Below are 19,080 nucleotides of genomic sequence, written 5' to 3'. Positions count from 1 at the left end.
CAGTGACCAATAAAAACAGAAAACTACACACCGGAAACGAAGGCAACCAATCTGACCTGGCAACGGACAACCAATCAGGAGTGGGATAGCGAACATTAATTAACAGGCCAATCAGAGCAGGATGTATGCCGTCATCTGTTACCATGTTGATATAGACCAACCAGAGCAGGAAATGATTCAGTCTGCGGAAGCAATGGACCATTCGGAGGTGATACCGACAATATATTATATTTCACAACACAAAAACAGAATTACCTGGAAAAACTCAGCAAGTCTGACAGCATCGGCGGAGAAGAAAAGCGTTGACGTTTCGAGTCCTCATGACCCTTATTATATTTCACCCCTTTCCTAAGATTCAACCAGTTCTGTTGAAGGGTCACGAGGACTCGAAACGTCAACTCTTTTCTTCTCCGCCGATGCTGCCAGACCTGCTGAGTTTTTCCAGGTAATTCTGTTTTTGGTACCGACAAGCTGTTTCTTCATTGAATAATTAAACCAATCGGAGACAGATACGACTAATCGTCATCTGTTGTCAGGCGGAATCGGGCGGTTTATTTAAACTTCCCACGTGTGTGTTGGGGATAAGGCAGTGAGTGTCAAAGAGACCCCAATGTCTTCACCACAGGAAGTGACATCTGGAGTTTTGCTTGGAGCTTGGTCACCACCTTCATCCCTTCCGACACGGTGCTTGGCCAGTTCCCCAGGCAGCAGCAGGCGCACTGCAGTCTGGATCTCCCAGGAGCTGATGGTGCTGCGCTTGTTGGAATGGGCCAGGCGGGAAGCCTCACCCGTGATGTGCTCGAAAATATTATTCACCAGTAAATTCAAGATGCTCACTGCCTTGGAGGAGATACCGGTGTCAGGGTGAACCTGCTTCATCACTTTGTAGATGTAGATGGAGTAACTCTCCTGCCTCGACCTTCACCGCTTCTTGCCGCCCTTTGCTGACGGTTTCTTTAAGGCTTTCTTGGCTCCCTTCTTCTCATCAACCACCTTCAGTTTCAGACACAGAAGGGGGGAACTAATCAGAGGGATTAATTATTAACAATCAGAGGGTTAACAACAACCAGCTCCTCCAGTACAGCCCAATACCCAGCCTTTGACCCGGAACCAACTGCTCCAATAAAGTTCAATAGTTGAGAAAGTGATTAGAGAGACGTACAGGTATTACAGACGTACAGGTAAACAAAGAAGCTATGATGCACCTTTATAAAACACTTCCAATCACAGCTGAAGTATTATGTCCAATTCTGGGCGCCACATTTTAGGAATGATGTGAAGGCTTTAGAGATAGTGCAGAAAATATTTACAAAAATGGTTCCAGGATGAGGAGCTTCAGTCATGTAGATAGATTAGAGAAGAGAAGATTGAGGGGAGATTTGATAGAGGTATTCAAATTCATGAGGGATCTGGATAGCATAGATAGAGAGAAACTGTTCCTATTGGTGGAAGGATCAAGAACCAAAGGATGTTGATTTAAGGTGATTGGCAAAAGAGCCAAAAGCAACATGAGGAAAAATGCTTTTATACAGCAAGTGATCAGGATCTAAAATGCACTGTTTGAGAGTCTGGTGAAGGCAGGTTCAATAATCCCTTTCAAAAGGGAACTGGGTAGTTAACCAGAAGCGAAGCAAATTGCAGAGCTCTGGGGAAAGGAAGGGCAATGGGACCCACTGGCCGGAATTTTCCAGCCTCTCACACTGGTAGGATCTTCTGGTCCTGCCGATGTGAATTAAGATTTTAATGGCTCGCTGGCCTTGCTATGGCAGGGTGCTAGAAATGTCCAGCCACCGTGTTGTGCTTGTAGAGAGCTGCCATGGGAGAGCCAGTACACATGGAACAGGCTGAATGGCCTATTTCTGTGCTGTAATCGTTCTCTAATTCTCCAGTAAATTCCACACTGGCATCTACCCCACAACACCCAGCCTGTGATCCAGTATCAGCCTCTCCATTATAGTCCAACACTGGTATCTACCCAATTCTACCTGACCTATTCTGAATGAGCAGCATCCCTAGCCAAGCTATTCCACTACAGCTAAAACAGTGGCATCTACTGGCAGTGTGAAAACATTTCCAGGTATGACCTGTTGAAGAAAAGCTGCAAAAATCCAATCCAACCAATTCCACCCTATCAGTCTACTCTTGATCATCAGCACAGGTGATGGAAGTTGTCCAAGAAGACGGTGCAGGCTCGATGGGCCAAAGGGCCTCTTCTGCACTGTGATTCTGTGATTTTTGGAATGCTTCTGTTGGGGCTGATGTCATCAGTTTGATTGCTTTGCCAGTTAGCTCTGTTGTCATAAAGTTGCAATCACATCCCTTGTCTCTGCATCTACTTCTGAATTAATCAATGGTCTCTTTCAGTTGTTGCATAAAAGACATGAATTGCAGATGGTGTATTCAGAAGTTGAGCTTCACTTGTAATTGATCTTTGAGTATTGACCATATTTTATTTTAGAATTTTAAGGTTATTGCCGACAGACCTGAAGTGTTAAGTCTGTGGAGGCTTTCATTGCCTATAGCAGTTTTAATTTTTATGGCTTGTCTGGTTCTGAGATATTGAGGTGCAGAAAACACAGCTCTGTGCATTGTCAGAACAAAGTAAACTCAGATAGGCGATCTGCTGCCTTCCAATTGAGTGTTGGAAATATTGTGGTCATCCTGTGGCTTTTTGCAGGATAATTACAGCTATCTGGAACAGTTACAGCTATCTGGAACAGGGACAGCTATTCATATTTTTTAACAGCTTATGTACAGTTTTGGTCTCCTTATTTGAAAAAGAATATAATTGTGTCGGAAGCAGTTCAGAGAAGGTTCACTGAACTCCATTCCTGTGATGGAGGAGTTATCTTATGTGGAAAGGTTGGACAGGTTGGGCCTGTATCCACTGGAGTTGAATCCATTGGATCATGAGAGATGATCTTATTGAAACATATAAGATTCTGAGGGGACTTGACAGGATGGATACTGGAAGCTTGTTTCCTCTTGTGGGAAACTAGAACTAGGGGTCAAAGTTTAAAAATAAGAGTTCTTTTTAAGAAAAAGGCTAGGAGAATTCTTTTCTCTCAGAGTGTCATTAATCTGTGGAATTGTCTTCCCCAAGAAGCAGTGCAAGCTGGGTCATTGAATTTATTCAAGGCTGAGATAGATTTTTGATAGACAAAGGAGTCAAGCCTTATGAGGATCAGACAGGAGAGTGGAGTTGAGACCACAACCAAACCAACCATGATCCTATTGAATTGCAGAGTTGACTTGAAGGGCCGAAAAGCCTACTTCTGCTCCAAAGTCCTATGTTCCTTTGTTCAGAATTTAGTTTAGTTCCCTGAGTTGTGGTACCTCACGTTGTTGCTCAACTGTGATGGTGGAGTTGTTGGTCTGTTCCTGGGTTATTGAAGATCCACCCACGAAACAGTGATTTTGGCACAAAAAAGAATTGCAGTCTTCAAGAAGAATATTTATTAGGTAAAGGGACTTTTTAGCCTTCTAGTTATTAGGAGCTGTCACTGGAGGGACTCTTCTTCCCCAGCCTAATGTCCAGTGTCCAATTGACCCCAACCTCCTGAACAGAAGGTCAACAGCAGTAATGGATTCCTCTCTCTGCGGAGGCGTGGGTTTGAATCCCATTGCCGCCACCAAGTTACTATCTTCTATTCATGTAAACACACCAATCATACAACAAGGATTGGTGAAATAATAACCTGGGTTCTTGATTTGTAGATAAAACTATATACAGAGATATGAATTAGTCTTGCTGGTACAGAAGTTCAGAAGTTCCAGTAGAAACAGTGTGGGCGGGGAACCAGGTACTCAAACCAGGACAGAGCTCCTTTTCTGAGCTGCTGCTTGCTAGATGGAAAATGGTGTCCAATTTGCAGCTCCACAAAGCAACATTACAGATTCCACCACCCCTCCACTGTGGCTTGGAGAAAGGATGTATATGCTTAGTCTGGATTCTTGAGATTGGAAAGGTTTTAACCATTAAGGATTTCAAAAGAGGTTTCAGGATCCTTTATCCTAACAGACTCATCATCTCTGTTGGCCAAGACTGGTCTAAGAAGTGTAAATGGCCTTTGTACAATTCTCTTGGAATTTGTTCTCTGCAGTCACAGGGGTCATTAATGTTTTGTTAGAGATAATGAGGGGTCCACTGCCCTGAATGCCAGGAAGTTCATTTTGTTTGAGTCAAGCTGGTCATGCCTTCAGTCATTTTAAAGCCTTTGTCTAGTTTTTAAAAAGATTTTATAAATTAGCTATGCTGTTATATATATTTCATAAAAATATAGCACGGAATTGTCCGGTCCCGTTGCTGGTGGGCGCCATGGCTGGCCGGGGGGTGGAGGGGTAGAATTCGGAGTGATGGGCAGAAATCAATGTAAAATCTCAATGGGATGATCTGTTGGATTGCGAATCCCACTGGAGACCGGCGTGAACATGATTTGCATCCCACTAATCAGATCGTGGACATCCAAGAGAAGCTGATTCTGGAGCCCTACAGCTACCGGACTCTGGAGGAACATGTGCATTGCATGCTGAGTGGACACTGGACATGGGTCTGTTGTGAAGCAGCTCACAGAAGGTGAGAGGTCTCCGTTGATGTCTCAGGTCTGCTTTGGAACATCACGATCTAGGGCATGAGCTGCCATGGATTATTGGTGAGGTGGGTGGGGTAGAGAGAAGAAGGTTTTTGTGCAAGTGGGAGAGAAAGGTGTACTGGGGGGAGGAGTGAGGTTGGAAAGGAGGGGATGAAGGTGTCGGTGGGGGGTGAGGTTTGGGGGGGAAACAAAGGTGTTGGTTGGGGTGAGGTTGTGGGGTAACAAAGGTGTCAGGGGAGGAGGGAGGAGGGTAATGGAGGAGAATGCTACAGTGGGGAGGTAGGTGGAAATGGGAAGGAAGGTGTAAGAGAGGGAGTTTGGAGGTGGGAAAGTGTCCAAGAGGAGGAGAGAATTCGGAGAGGGGAAGGTGTCCAAGGGGAGGAGTGAGTTCAGTGGGGGGGGTGGTGTCAGGGGGCTGGGGAGGGGGGGTGGCAGCGGGGGAGGAGGGAGTTCGGAGAGGGGAAGGTATCTGGGGGATGAAGGAGTAAGGGGTGGAGGGATGTCCAGACGAACATATAATCGAGGGGCTTGTGAAGTCAAACACTGTTTCCTAGGGAGCGAACTGAGCGTGGGCGTAGTAGGAGGGAATGGTGAGTATGGGAGGGGGCAGAAGGAGCCAGTAGGGTGGGAGGGTGAGGGTGCCTTGGTAATGGTTGAAGGGACAGCGAGGGTGGTTGGTGGAGACACAGAGGCAGACACAGACCCAGGGGGGTAAAAGGAGGAGTTTGGGGATGTCAATGTGAATGGGGGTGGGGATCCACGTTCCACATGCACGTTCACTTGGACATCCAGGAATGACAAGGGTTCAGGGTGATGCTGGTGGGTCGACAGTAATGGGGTAAAGGACAGGGGAGCTAAACAAAAACTTGACTACAATTATCTCATACAAATCGAAAGTGAGCGGAGCCTCGTGTTGAGTGGGCATGGGTGCTGCATGGCAGTGTGATCAGTGCATGGGCAGAAATGCAGGTAAGCTCAGATAGACACCTGAGAGAGAACCCCAGCAGGCAGCATTGAAAAATGCTCAGGAGAGTGAGATGAGTGTGATGCATAAAGAGTCCTCGTGCATGGGAGAGTGCTTGTATGAGGTTCTGAAAGGCCCTGTCACACATACACATTTCCCTCTAGAATCACTGGCGGGTTGGCTGTGTGCAGATGAACTGTTAGTGATGGGAAGTGGTGGGGTGGTGGCATGGGGCAGTGAGGGGGGGATGCAGGGGGAGGACTCACAAATCCTGTAAATGAAGCTGAAAAGACACCATTACACATTATTCAGTGAGAGTGAATATATTTCCAGATTATAAAGTGACAAAATCTGTTCACCTTTTGTGATCAGAATTCTGAGCCCACCACGGCTTTTAGGTGTTGCCCTGACATCTGCAGGAGGGGTGGATACATCCTATGCAATGGTTGGCCCTGTTGCCTCTGATGACTTTTGCATGAGGGCCCCGGCTTGCTTTGGTTGTCCTCCTGTAGGCTAACTCCTCCCTCTGCGGTGACAAAGGACAAGGTTGAGGGAGTCATAGGCAAAGGGGACTCAGAGGGAGAGAATTTGGAGGGGAAGCCCAACTGAACTGTCTCCTCCTGCTGCAGACACGTGTCCATGCGGTGACCACCAGATTGTGAACCCAAGTCTACTGTAGATCTAGGTCCCAACGAGGTGTGTGTCTCTGCACTAGTGGAGGGTGTGGGTAAGCGCCGTGATGGGTCTTCCAGTGACAGTCTTCCAGCTCTTCAATGGCTGAGCTGTCCTCTTGGCTGAGGTGAGGATGTTGATGGAGCTAAGGGACTGGCTGATTGAGGGCGTCAGTCATTTGGCAGAGTTTCTTGTGAACCAAAGTACAGCACCAACAATACTCAAGAAGCTTGACACTATTCAGGACAAAGCAGCACACTTGATTGGCACCCCTTCCACAAACATTCACTCCCTCCACCACTGACGCACACTAGCAGAAGTGAGTACCATCTACAAGATGCACCAAGGCTCCTTAGACACCACTTTCCAAAGCCACAACCACTACCATCTAGAAGGACAAGGGCTACAGACACATGGGAACTCCACCACTGGAAGTTCCTCTCCAAACCACTCACCATCTATATTGCTGTTCCTTCACTGTCATGGGTTAAAATCCTGGAACTCCCTCCTTAACAGCACAGTGGGTGTAACTACACCACATGGACTGCAGCAGTTCAAGAAGGCAGCTCACCACCACCTTCTCAAAGGCAATTAGGCATGGGCAATAAATGCTGGCCTGGCCAGTGATGCCCACATCCCATAAATGAATATAAAAAAGAATTAGTGCATGGCAGCAGAGTTAAAAGCAGGAGAGAGAGCACTCACAGTTGCGTTGACAGAGGGATGATGTGGTGCTGGATCTTCATTGTGGTGTTCGCCACCGACCTCATTGTCACTGTAGGCATGGTCCACGTCCTCACCAGTCAGTATGATGGCACACTCCTCAAAGTGAGTCAGGGGCCTAATGCGGGCCACTCTACCACACACCCCACCTCACCCCCAGCTCTCCCCCTTCCCCGGTCGAGGACCTCTCCCTGCTGTTGTGAGGCAGCTTCAACTGCATAAAAACAGATGGACAGAGTGTGAGCAGGAGCAGGGTGCATGGCACTAAGTGGAATATTTGTGTGGTGAGCAGAGCCATGGACAGGATGAGGATGCGAGCTCCAGACGTGCTTGCACACAAACAGGAGAGAGACCTCATCCTGAGTGAGACACAGCCAGAGTGCGTGTGGATATTGGAAACTTGGTGCACAGTGTGAATTCGGTGCAGAGGAGAAGAGGTGCTCTTTGCATTTTTTCTTTGCTATCCAATTTCTTTAAATCTTCAGAGAGTGGTCTTTCCCTGCTGCAGCATTAGAGGCTACAAGGGAGAGGAATGACTGGTAAGTAGTGGGTAAGGTCGGGTAAGTATTTACTTTTATCGCTTATAGTTTAAGGTCTTTTTGTTGTTTATAGTTTGTATATTCTGTAGTAACAAGGATCAGGAATGAGGGCCCTAAAGTAATTGATTTAAAAGGTTTAATTTAGAGGGCTAAGTCATGACAGGAGAGCTCAAAGCCGTGGTGTGCTCCTCGTGCTCCATGTGGGAAGCTGGGAACATTTCCAGTGCCCGGGACCAGCATGTGTGCAGGAAGTGTGTCCAGCTGCAGCTCCTGAAAGTTCGGGTTTCAGAGCTGGAACTGCGGCTGTGGACACTGTGGAGCGTCTGAGAGCATCGTGGATAGCACGTTCAGAGAGATGGTCACACCGCAGTTGAAGGAACTTGAGAAAGGAAGGGAATGGGTGACCACCAGGCAGTCCAAGAGAAACAGGCAGGTAGTTCAGGAGTCCCCTGGGGTCCCGCTCATAAATTGGTATTCCATTTTGGAGGTTGATTCCTCCAGGGAGTGCAGACAGAGCCAAGCTTCTGGCACCACAAGCAGCCTGTCTGTACAGGAGGGGAGGAAGGGAGGAAGACCAATAGTAATAGGGGATTCTATAGTCAGGGGAACAGATAGGCGCTACTGTGGCTGTCAATGTGACTCCAGGGTGTTGTGTTGCCTCCCTGGTGCCAGGGTCCGGAATGTCACTGAATGGCTGCAAGGCATCCTGAAGGGGGAGGGTGATAAGGCAGAGGTCATGGTACATGTTGGTACCAACGACATAGGTAGAAAGAGGGATGAGGTCTTGCATCAAGAATTCAGGGAGTTAGTAGATAGACTAAAAAGCAAGACCTCTTGGGTTGTAATCTCTGGATTACTCCCAGTGCCACGTGCTAGTAAGCACATAAATAGGAGTATAGTGCAGATGAATCCGTGGTTTAAGAGTTGGTGCAGAAGGGAGGGTTTCAGATTCCTGGATCACTTGGACCATTTCTGGGGAAGGTGGAACCTGTACTAGTGGGACGGTCCACATCTGAACCAGAGCGGGACTAACATCCTTGCGGGCGGGTTTGTTGGGAGGAATTTAAACTAATTCGGCAGGGGGAGGGGACACAGAATGTTAGCAGAATAGGGACACATCATAATACAATAAAACAATCAAGTCAGAGGGAGTACAGCTACATTAAGTTTCAAGGGAGTAAGGCAAGGCTGGATGGCCTCTACTTTGATGCCAGGAGTATTACAGGTAAAACAGATGAGTTAAGGGTGAGGATTGACACGTGGAATTATGATATAGTAGCCATCAGAGAGACATGGTTGAGGGAGGGGCAGGATTGGCAGCTCAACATTCTAGGATATAGAATCTTCAGGCGAGACAGGGGAGGGGGTAAAAGAGGAGGAGGCATTGCATTATTAGTTAAGGAGTCAGTTACTGCAGTAAGGAGAGATGATATCTTGGAGGGGGCATCGAATGAAACTTTGTGGGTAGAGCTTAGGAATAAAAATCAAAAACAGAATTACCTGGAAAAACTCAGCAGGTCTGGCAGCATTGGCGGAGTTCGGCCAATGCTGCCAGACCTGCTGAGTTTTTCCAGGTAATTCTGTTTTTGTTTTGGATTTCCAGCATCCGCAGTTTTTTTTTTATCTCTTAGGAATAAAAAATGGACAGCCATGTTGTTAGGTGTTTATTATAGACCCTCAGATAGTCAGCAGGAAATTGAGGAGCAAATATGTGCACAATTCGCAGAGGTGTGTAAAAACAATAACAATAGGGTAATTATATTAGGTGATTTCAACTTTCCAAACATTAATTGGGATAGACCTAGTGTTAAGGGCTTGGATGAAGTGGACTTCTTGAAATATGTAAAGGAGAACCTTTTAAGGTAATATGTAGAGGGTCCAACAAGGAACGGCGCAGTGCTGGACCTAATTCTGGGGAATGAAACCAGACAGGTGGCTGAGGTGGTTGAGGGGGGGGGCATTTTAGTGATAGCGACCACAACATGGTACAATTTAAGCTTGTTATGGATAAAGAAATAGACAAGTTGCAAAAAATATGTTTTGGATTGGGGAGAGCGGATTTTAGTAAAGAACAAAGAAAAGTACAGCACAGCAACAGGCACTTTGGCCCTCCAAGCCTGCGCCAATCATATTGCCTGTCAACTAAAACATTTTGCACTTCTGGGGTCCGTATCCCTCTATTCCCATCCTATTCATGTATTTGTCAAGCTGCCTCTTAAACACCACTATTGTACCTACTTCCACCACTTCCTCTGGCAGCGAATTCCAAATACTTACTACCCTCTGCGTAAAAAACTTGCCCCGCACATCACCTTTATAGTTTTCTCCTCTCACCTTAAACCTATGTCCCCTAGTAATTGACTCTTCCACCCTGGGAAAAAGCTTCTGACTATCAACTCTGTCCATGCCACTCATAATTTTGTAAACTTCTATCAAGTCGCCCCTCAATCTCCGTCGCTCTAGTGAGAACAATCTGAGTTTCTTCAACCTCTCCTCATAGTTAATAACCTCCAGACTAGGCAGCATCCTGGTAAACCTCCTCTGCAGCCTCTCCAACACCTCCATATCCTTCTGCTAATGTAGTGACCAGAATTGCACGCAATATTCCAAGTGTGGCCTAACCAACGTTCTATACAGCTACAGCATGACTTCCCAGCTTTTATACTCAATACCCCTGCCAGTGAAGGCAAGCAATTCGTATACCTTCCTGACTACCTTATCCACCTGCGTTGCCACTTTCAGTGACCTGTGGACCTGTACACCCAGATCCCTCTGCCCGTTGATGCAGTTAAGGGTTCTGCCATTTACTGTGTAATTCCTGCCTTTATTAGACCTTCCAAAATGCATTACCTCGCATTTGTCCAGATTAAACTCCATCTGCCATTTCTCCGCCCAAGTCTCCAACCAATCTATATCCCGTGGTATCCTTTGACAATCGTCTTCACTATCTGTAACTCCTCCAACCTTGGTGTCATCTGCAAACTTACTAATTAGCCCAGTTACCTTTTCCTCCAAATCATTTATGTATACTACAAACAGCAAAGGTCCCAGCACTGATCCCTGCGGAACTCCACTAGTCACAGCTCTCCATTCAGAAAAGCACCCTTCCACTGCTACCCACTGTCTTCTATGACCAAGCCAATTCTGTATCCATCCTGCCAGCTCACCTCTGATCCTGTGCGACTTTACCTTCTGTACCAGTCTGCCATGAGGGACCTTGTCAAAAGCCTTACTGAAATCCATGTATATAACATCCACTGCCCTTCCATCGTCGATCATCTTTGTCACTTCCTCGAAAAACTCAATCAAGTTAGTGAGACACGACTTCCCCTTCACAAAACCATGCTGCCTCTCACTAATACGCCCATTTGCTTCTAAATGGTAGTAAATCCTGTCACGAAGAATCTTCTCCAATAATTTCCCACTGACATAAGGCTCACTGGCCTATAATTTGCTGGATTATCCCTGCCACCCTTCTTAAACAATGGAACAACATTGGCCATTCTCCAGTCTTCTGGGACCTCACCCATAGCCAGTGAGGATGCAAAGATTTCTGTCAAGGCCCCAGCAATCTCCTCCCTTGCCTCCCTCACTACTCTGGGGTAGATCCCATCTGGCCCTGGGGACGTATCCACCTTAATATTCTTCAAGACGCCTAACACCTCCTCTGTTTTGATCTCAACATGATCCAGGCTATCTACACACTCTTCCCTAGACAAATCGACCGCTAAGTCCTTCTCTTTGGTGAATACTGATGAGAAGTATTCATTCAGTATCTCTCCCATTTCTTCTGGCTCCACACACAGATTCCCACCTCTGTCCCTGAGTGGGCCCACCCTTTCCCTGGCTACCCTCTTGACCTTTAAATATGTATAAAAGGCCTTGGGATTTTCCTTAATCCTGGTTGCCAGTGACTTTTCATGACTCCCTTTAGGCTTCCTGACTCCTTGCTCAAGTTTCTTCCTACTTTCTTTGTTTTCTCCATGGGCTTCATCTGTTCCCAGCCTTCTAGCCCTCACGAATGCTTCCCTTTTCTTTTTGACTAATCTCACAATATCCTTTGTTATCCAAGGTTCCTGAAACTTGCCATGCTTATCCTTCATCCTAGCAGGAACATGCCGGTCCTGAAATCTTATCAACTGACGTTTGAAAGCCCCCAACATGTCAGTTGTTGATTTGCCCTCAAACATCCGCCTCCAGTCTAGATTCCTCAGTTCCTGCCTAATAATGTTATAATATTAGCCTTCCCCCAATTAAGTACCTTAACCCGAGGACTCCTGTTTTCCTTATCCACCAGTACCTTGAAACTTACTGAATTATGGTCACTTTTTCCGAAATGCTCTCCTACTGAAACTTCGACCGCCTGGCCGGGTTCATTCCCTAATACCGGGTCCAGTATTGCCCCTTCCCTAGTTGGACTATCTACATATTGTCTCAGGAAGCCCTCCTGGATGCACCTTACAAATTCTGCACCATCCAAACCTCTAGCATTAAGTGATTCCCAGTCAATATAGGGAAAGCTAAAATCACCCACCGCAACAACCCTATTGCTCTTACATCTTTCCAAAATCTGCCTACATAACTGTTCCTCAATCTCCCGCCGGCAGTTGGGAGGCCTATAGTAAACCCCCAACATTGTGACTGCACCCTTCCTATTCCGGAGCTCTACCCATATTGCCTCGCTGCATGAGGCCAATGAGGTGTCCTCCTGTTGTACAGCTGTGATATTCCCCTTAACCAGCAGTGCAACTCCCCCACCTCTTCTAAATCCCTCGCTATCCTGCCTGAAACATCTCAATCCTGGAACGTTTATCTGCCAATCCTGTCCATCCTTCAACCAAGTCTCTGTAATAGCAATAACATCACAGTCCCATGTACTAATCCAAGCTCTAAGCTCATCTGCCTTGCCTGTTATACTTCTCGCATTGAAACAAATGCATTTCAGACCCCCAGTCCCACTGTGTTCAGTAATTTCTCCCTGCCTGCCCTTCCTCTTAGTCCTACTGGCCATATTCACTGGTTTCCAGTCATTTATTTCACCTCCTGACCTATTGCTCTGGTTCCCACCCCCTTGCCATACTAGTTTAAACCCTCCTGAGTGACACTAGCAAATCTCACAGCCAGGATATTGGTGCTTCTCCAGTTTAGATGCAACCCGTCCTTCTTGTACAGGTCCCACCTGCCCCAGAAGAGATCCCAATGATCCAGATATCGGAAACCCTCCCTCCTACACCATCTGTTCAGCCACGTGTTCAGCTGCACTATGTTCCTATTTCTAGCCTCACTGGCACGTGGCACAGGGAGTAATCCTGAGATTACAACCCTAGATGTCCTGTTTTTTAACTTTCTGCCTAACTCCCTGAACTCCCGCTGCAGGACCTCGTCACTCTTCCTGCTTATGTCATTAGTACCAATGTGTACCATGACCTCTGGCTGTTCTCCCTCCCCCTTCAGATGTCCCATACCCGATCAGAGACCTCCTGGACCCAGGCACCAGGGAGGCAACATACCATCCTGGTGTCTCTTTCACGACCACAGAAGCGCCTATCTGAGCCCCTGACTATAGAGTCCCCTATGACAATTGCTCCTCTGTGCTTTGACACCGCCCCCCCCCAACCCCCCCCACCCCCGCTGAACAACAGAGCCAGCCGTGGTGCCACTACTCTGGCTACCGCTGTTGATTTCCCCTGATAGGCCACCCGCCCCCAACAGTATCCAAAATGGTATACCTGTTAGAGAGGGGGACAGCCACAGGGGATTTCTGCACTGACTGCCTGCCCCTTCTAGCAGTCACCCATCTTTCTGTCTGTATCTTGGGTGTGACCACATCTCCAAAACTCCTGTCAATGACGCTTTCCGCCACCTAAATTCTCCTAAGTGCATCCAACTGCTGCTCCAACCGATCCACGCGGTCTGTGAGGAGCTGCAATTGGGTACGCTTCCTGCAGATGTAGTTGTCCGGGACACTTGAAGCGTCACCAATTTCCCACATCCCACAGGTGAAGCACTTCACCCAAGCAACTGCCATTTCTCGAACTATTTAATAAATTAATTTAAATCCAAAAACTGCTTATTGACTCCTTATTAACTATACTTTCCCTAGGTCTAGATTTCTTCTATAAATGCTAAATTCTAAGAACAGTAATCCCCTGATTCTGGTCTAGATACCCTCTACTTATTAATTAAGTGATTAATTTATTTGGTTTAATTAGTTTAACAATGTTTTAGTTTCAAATTCAGTGTAGATTCCCTACTACCAATCAGGTCACAGATTTACCAGGACGTCACTTTTAATTTTTTTTTTATATAAAAATCCCCGAGGTAAGGTTATTATACTCACTCTCTGGAACTCTGCCCTCTGACTCTGCTCCCTGGAACTAGGCCACGAATCCCCGAGGTAAGGTTTTTATCCACACCTCTCTGGAACTCCCTCCAATTCTGCTAACTGGAACTAGCTAAAATAAGGCAGGATCTGGCCAAGGTGGCCTGGGAACAGCTTCTTGTGGGGAAATCTACAGAAGAGCAGTGGGGGGCTTTCAAAAAGGAAATGAGGAAGCTACAGGCTCAACATGTTCCCTCTAGGGTGATAGGAAGGAGTAACAAGCCCAGAGAACCATGGATGACCAGAGATATTCAGGATACAATGAGATGGAAAAGAGAGGCTTTTAGCAGGTACAGGTGGAACAAATCAGCAGAGGCATTAGTGGAGTACAGAAAGTGCAGGGTGGAGCTTAAAGCAATTAGGAGAGCAAAGCGGGGATATGAGAAAGCTCTGGCTGGTAAAAGTAGGGAAAATCTCAAGATATTCTATAAGTATATCAATGGGAAGAGGATAACCAAGGAAAGAGTAGGGCCTATTAGGGACCAAGGGGGCAATCTATGGGTGGAGCCAGAGGATATCGGTACAGTTTTGAATGAATACTTCACAACCGTCTTCACCCAAGAGAATGAGGATGAAGGTATTGAACTCGGGGTGAGAGACTGCAAGGTTCTTAAGCAAATTGATATAGGGAGTGATAAGGTATTGGAGGTGTTGGCAGGCTTAAAAGTGGACAAATCTCCAGGTCCAGATGATTTGTGTCCCAGACTGCTGAGGGAGGCAAGGGAGGAGATCGCAGCAGTTTTGGCCCAAATTTTTAATTCCTCTCTGGCCACGGGGGAGGTGCCAGAGGACTGGAGAACAGCTAATGTGGTTCTGCTATTTAAGAAGGGTTGTAGCGATAAGCCAGGGAACTACAGGCCAGTGAGTCTCATGTTAGTGGTAGGGAATCTGTTGGAGAAAATTCTGAAGGAGAGAACCTATCTCCACTTGGAGAGGCAAGGATTGATCAGGGGGAGGTCATGCCTAACAAATTTGATTGAATTTTTTGAGGAGGTGACCAGGTGTGTAGATGAGGGTAGTGCAGTTGATGTAGTTTATATGGATTTCAGCAAAGCCTTTGACAAGGTCCTGCATCAGAGACTTATAAAGAAGACTAATGAACATGGGATACAGGGTAATTTGATGAGGTGAATTCAAAATTAGCTTAGTTGTAGGCGACAGAGGGTGATGACAGAAGGCTGCTTTAGTGACTGGAAGCCAGTGTCCAGTGGTGTACCACAGGGATCTGTGCTGGGTCCCCTATTATTCGTCATTTATATAAACGACATAGATGACTATGCGGGGGGTAGGATTAGTAAGTTTGTGGATGACACAAAGATTGGCTGGTTGGTTAAAAGTGAGGCTGAGTGTCCTGGGCTACAGGAAGATATAGATGGGATGGTCAAATGGGCAGATTAGTGGCAGATGGAATTTAACCCTGAGAAGTGTGAGGTGATACACGTTGGAAGAAATAATTTGACATGGAAGTATTCAATGAACGGCTTGACACTAGGAAGTTCTGAGGAACAAAGGGATCTTGGTGTGTGTGTCCATAGATCTCTGAAGGCAGAGGGACATGTTAGTGGGGTGGTGAAAATGGCATATGGGACATTTGCCTTAATCAATCGAGGCATAGATTATAAAAGTAGGGAAGTCATGTTGGAGTTGTATAAACCTTGGTGAGGCCACAGCTGGAGTACTGTGTGCAGTTCTGGTCGCCACATTATAGGAAGGATGTGATTGCACTGGAGGGGATGCAGAGGAGATTCACCAAGATGTTGTCTGGGATGAAACATTTAAGTTATGAAGAGAGGTTGGATAAACTTGAGTTGTTTTCGTTGGAGCAGAGGAAACTGAGGGGCGACCTGATCGAGGTGTACAAGATTATGAGGGGCATGGACAGGGTGGATAGGGATCAGCTGTTCCCCTTATTTGAAGGGTCAGTCACAAGGGGACACAAGTTCAAGATGAGGGCCAGGAGGCTTAGGGGGGATGTGAGGAAAAACCTTTTTACCCAGAGGGTGGTGACAGTCTGGAATGCGCTGCCTGGGAGGGTGGTGGAGGTGTGTTGCTTCACATCCTTTAAGAAGGACCTGGAAGAGCACTTGGCATGTCATAACGTTCAAGGCTATGGGCCAAGTGCTGGTAAATGGAATTAGGTAGGTCAGGTATTTTTCACATGTCGGTGCAGACTCGATGGGCCGTAGGGCCTCTTCTGCACTGTGTGATTCTGTGATTCTGTGATATGAGCCTGATGGAAATGTGAGGGTGTGTGTAAGAGGTAGTGGTGTTGTCCCTTGAGGTGTGAGAGTCCTGTGGATGTGTGATGGGTTTGGGAGTGTGCTGGAAGTGATGTGGTTGTGGGATGAGTGCTGGGTTTGGGAGTGTGTGTTGGAATTGATGCAACGGTTGAGTTCCCCTGGCAGAACGGATTCATCCTCTTTCTGCACTGGATGTCTGGCCTCCTCTGCTTTAGTGGCTTCACTTAATTTGGGGGCTGCCATCTTCCTGCTTTTGGGGCCACCTGTCATCTGGAGTAGTTGTGGTCTGCAGGGATGAAGTAGGCTGCACCCTGGTGTGCTTTAAATATGGTGCCGGGAGTGAGAAAGAGCTGAGATCATGTCGTGGTTGGGCCTGGAGCTCACGGTCATTGGGTCAAAATCCTGGAGCTCCCTCCCTAACAGCACTGTGGATGTATCTACACCACATGGACTGCAGCGGCTCAAGAAGGCAGCTCATTACCACCTTCTCAGGGCAACTAGGGATGGGCAATAATTGCTGGTCCAGCCAGCGACACCCACAACCCATGAATGAATAAAAAAAAAAATCCGAGTCTGCCTGTCAGCAGTCCGCTGTTTTTCCTGTGATTGCATTATTAATGAGGACGTGCTGGGAATGGGACGATACTGTGTGAAAACCCATTGTTGTGGCCAGTGGGTAAAACGTCATTTTTCACACCCAATACTGGTCTTATTGCAAATGCTGGACAATTCCAGACATAAATTAAGGTTCTATCCCCCTCACAATGGTCTGATTAATGGTAGCTCTGGTGGTTGCATGGCTGATGTTGTAGCAGTCCTCAGCATTGGAGCACAGGTTCCTCACTCAACCATCTCTTCAGCAGATACCCTTGTTATCAAACAACCATCTCTTTAGTTGTGCTGGGGAAGTGAAGAGCTGCTGCACCTGGGAGTCCCTGAGGATGTTTACTTTGTGTCTGTTCCTAGCAAAAACCTGCAGAATCTTCTGGTGATGGTCACACACCAGCTGAGGGAGTGAAATCCTTGTAGTTGATGAATACCTTTGGCTGGCCCCTGAGAGCCTCAATAGTCACATGTGTGCAGTCATTGACTTAATGGAGTTGAGCCTTGAGAGCCTAGCACGAAGCCTCTGGTTCTCTCAGCCTGAATCAGCTTTTGTGAATCTGATGTTGGCTTTCCCGAATAATTCACTAGTCACTACCTTGATGCAGTGATGGGCTGCTGCTTGGTAGATGCTGCACAGATCTCCAGTTGTTCCTTGAAATGAGTCTGAGGCATAGAAGTTCAAGGCAGCGGTCAGCTTGAGAGCCACAGGCATCGGGTGGCCTCCTACACAATTGGAGTTAATCTCCCCTGCCAGCATCCTTCAGAGATGTCACTGTCTCTTGGAGAGACAAAGAGACTGCTGCTCCGACAACTGAAGGTAGTTATAACCTTGTCGATAGACCCTGGCTGCAGGGTCTTCTCCTGGTCCATCCTTGCAGCTAGAGATCTTGTTGGCAGTCTGCCCCTCCACCATTTGCAAGCCCCTCATGTGATCAGCCAGCAGGGTGCTGCTGACCTCCTCTCCCTCCTTTTCTCGTTCTCCTCACTGGAGGATTCTGCACCGAGTGTACTACGCCCATGGCCCCAGGGTCCAATCACTCCTCAGTCTGACCTGTCCATGTTAAAGATCCTCCCATTGCTGTAGGCCCCCTTAACCCTGAATCCCTTCAAAGGTGCTGCTTCCATGAATTCCCTTCAACAGAAGGCCCAAGCTCACCAAGCAAAAAGCCCCTCATCTTTTCTCGACAAGACCATCTGCTTCTTGCACCTCTTTGCACTCACTGATTTTTAAAATTCATTCACAGGAGATGGGCGTCATTGGCTAGGCCAGCATTTATTGCCCATCCCTTCCCTAATTGCCCCTGTGAAGGTGGTGGTGAGCTGTCTGTTTGAGTTGTTACAGTTCCTGTGGTGTAGGTACACTCACAGTGCTGTTAAGGAGGGAGTTCCAGGATTTTGACCCAGCGACACTGAAGGAATGGTGACATATTTCCAAGTCAGTATGGTGAGTAACTTGGAGGGGAACTCCCAGTGGTGATGTTCCCATTTATCTGCTGCCCTTTTCTTTCTAGATGGTCGTGGTCGTGGGTTGGAAGGTACTGTCTAAGGAGCGTTGGTGAGTTCCTGCAGTGCATCTTGTTGATGGTACACACTGCTGCTACTGTGCGTCAGTGGTGGAGGGAGTGAATGTTTGTGGATGGGGTGCCAATCAAGCGGGCTGCTTTGTCCTGGATGGTGTCAAGCTTCTTGAGTGTTGTTGGAGCTGCACTCATCCAGGCAAGTGGGGAGTATTCCATCACACTCATGACTTGTGTCTAGTAAATGGTGGACAGGCTTTGGGGAGTCAGGAAATGAGTTGCTTTCCACAACTCTGACCTAGCCTCTGACCTGCTCTTGTAGCCACAATATTTATATAGTCCAGTTCTGTTTCTGGGAAATTGTAACCCACAAGATGTTGGTTCTAGGAGATTCAGTGTCTTCTAATTATCCGACCTTTGACCGATATGTGATAGGAAAGCGGTCCTGTCACTGCATTAATTTCACCTGATAGCCATTTGGGCCCATCTCCAAAATCTTTTGCAAAAACTGTGTTTCCAACAGTGAAGTTTCTTTCACAACTGTGGCAATTGTGTTAGTTTATCTGGGCTTCCTGACTTCTCTCTACCCTCCCCCCCTGAATTTGGCCTTATGAGACTCAAACGAGTCCTGAGACATCTTTTCATCAATAACTCTGTGGGGGCATTACTGGTGGTCGTGTGCAGTGTAGTCCTATAGTGGAATAGGAAACGTGACAATCTAGTTGCAAGAGAGTCTCCACTCAGTTTCTTCATTCCAGACTTGATGGTCTGGACCACCCTTGCGGCCAAACCTTTGGGTGCAGGGTGGTATGGTGAGGTCTTTACATGTGTTATCCCTTTGAAAC

Source organism: Carcharodon carcharias, chromosome 19, assembly GCF_017639515.1.
Source record: "Carcharodon carcharias isolate sCarCar2 chromosome 19, sCarCar2.pri, whole genome shotgun sequence".
In the NCBI taxonomy this organism is placed as follows: Eukaryota; Metazoa; Chordata; class Chondrichthyes; order Lamniformes; family Lamnidae; genus Carcharodon; species Carcharodon carcharias.
This window is presented reverse-complemented; position numbering follows the sequence as displayed.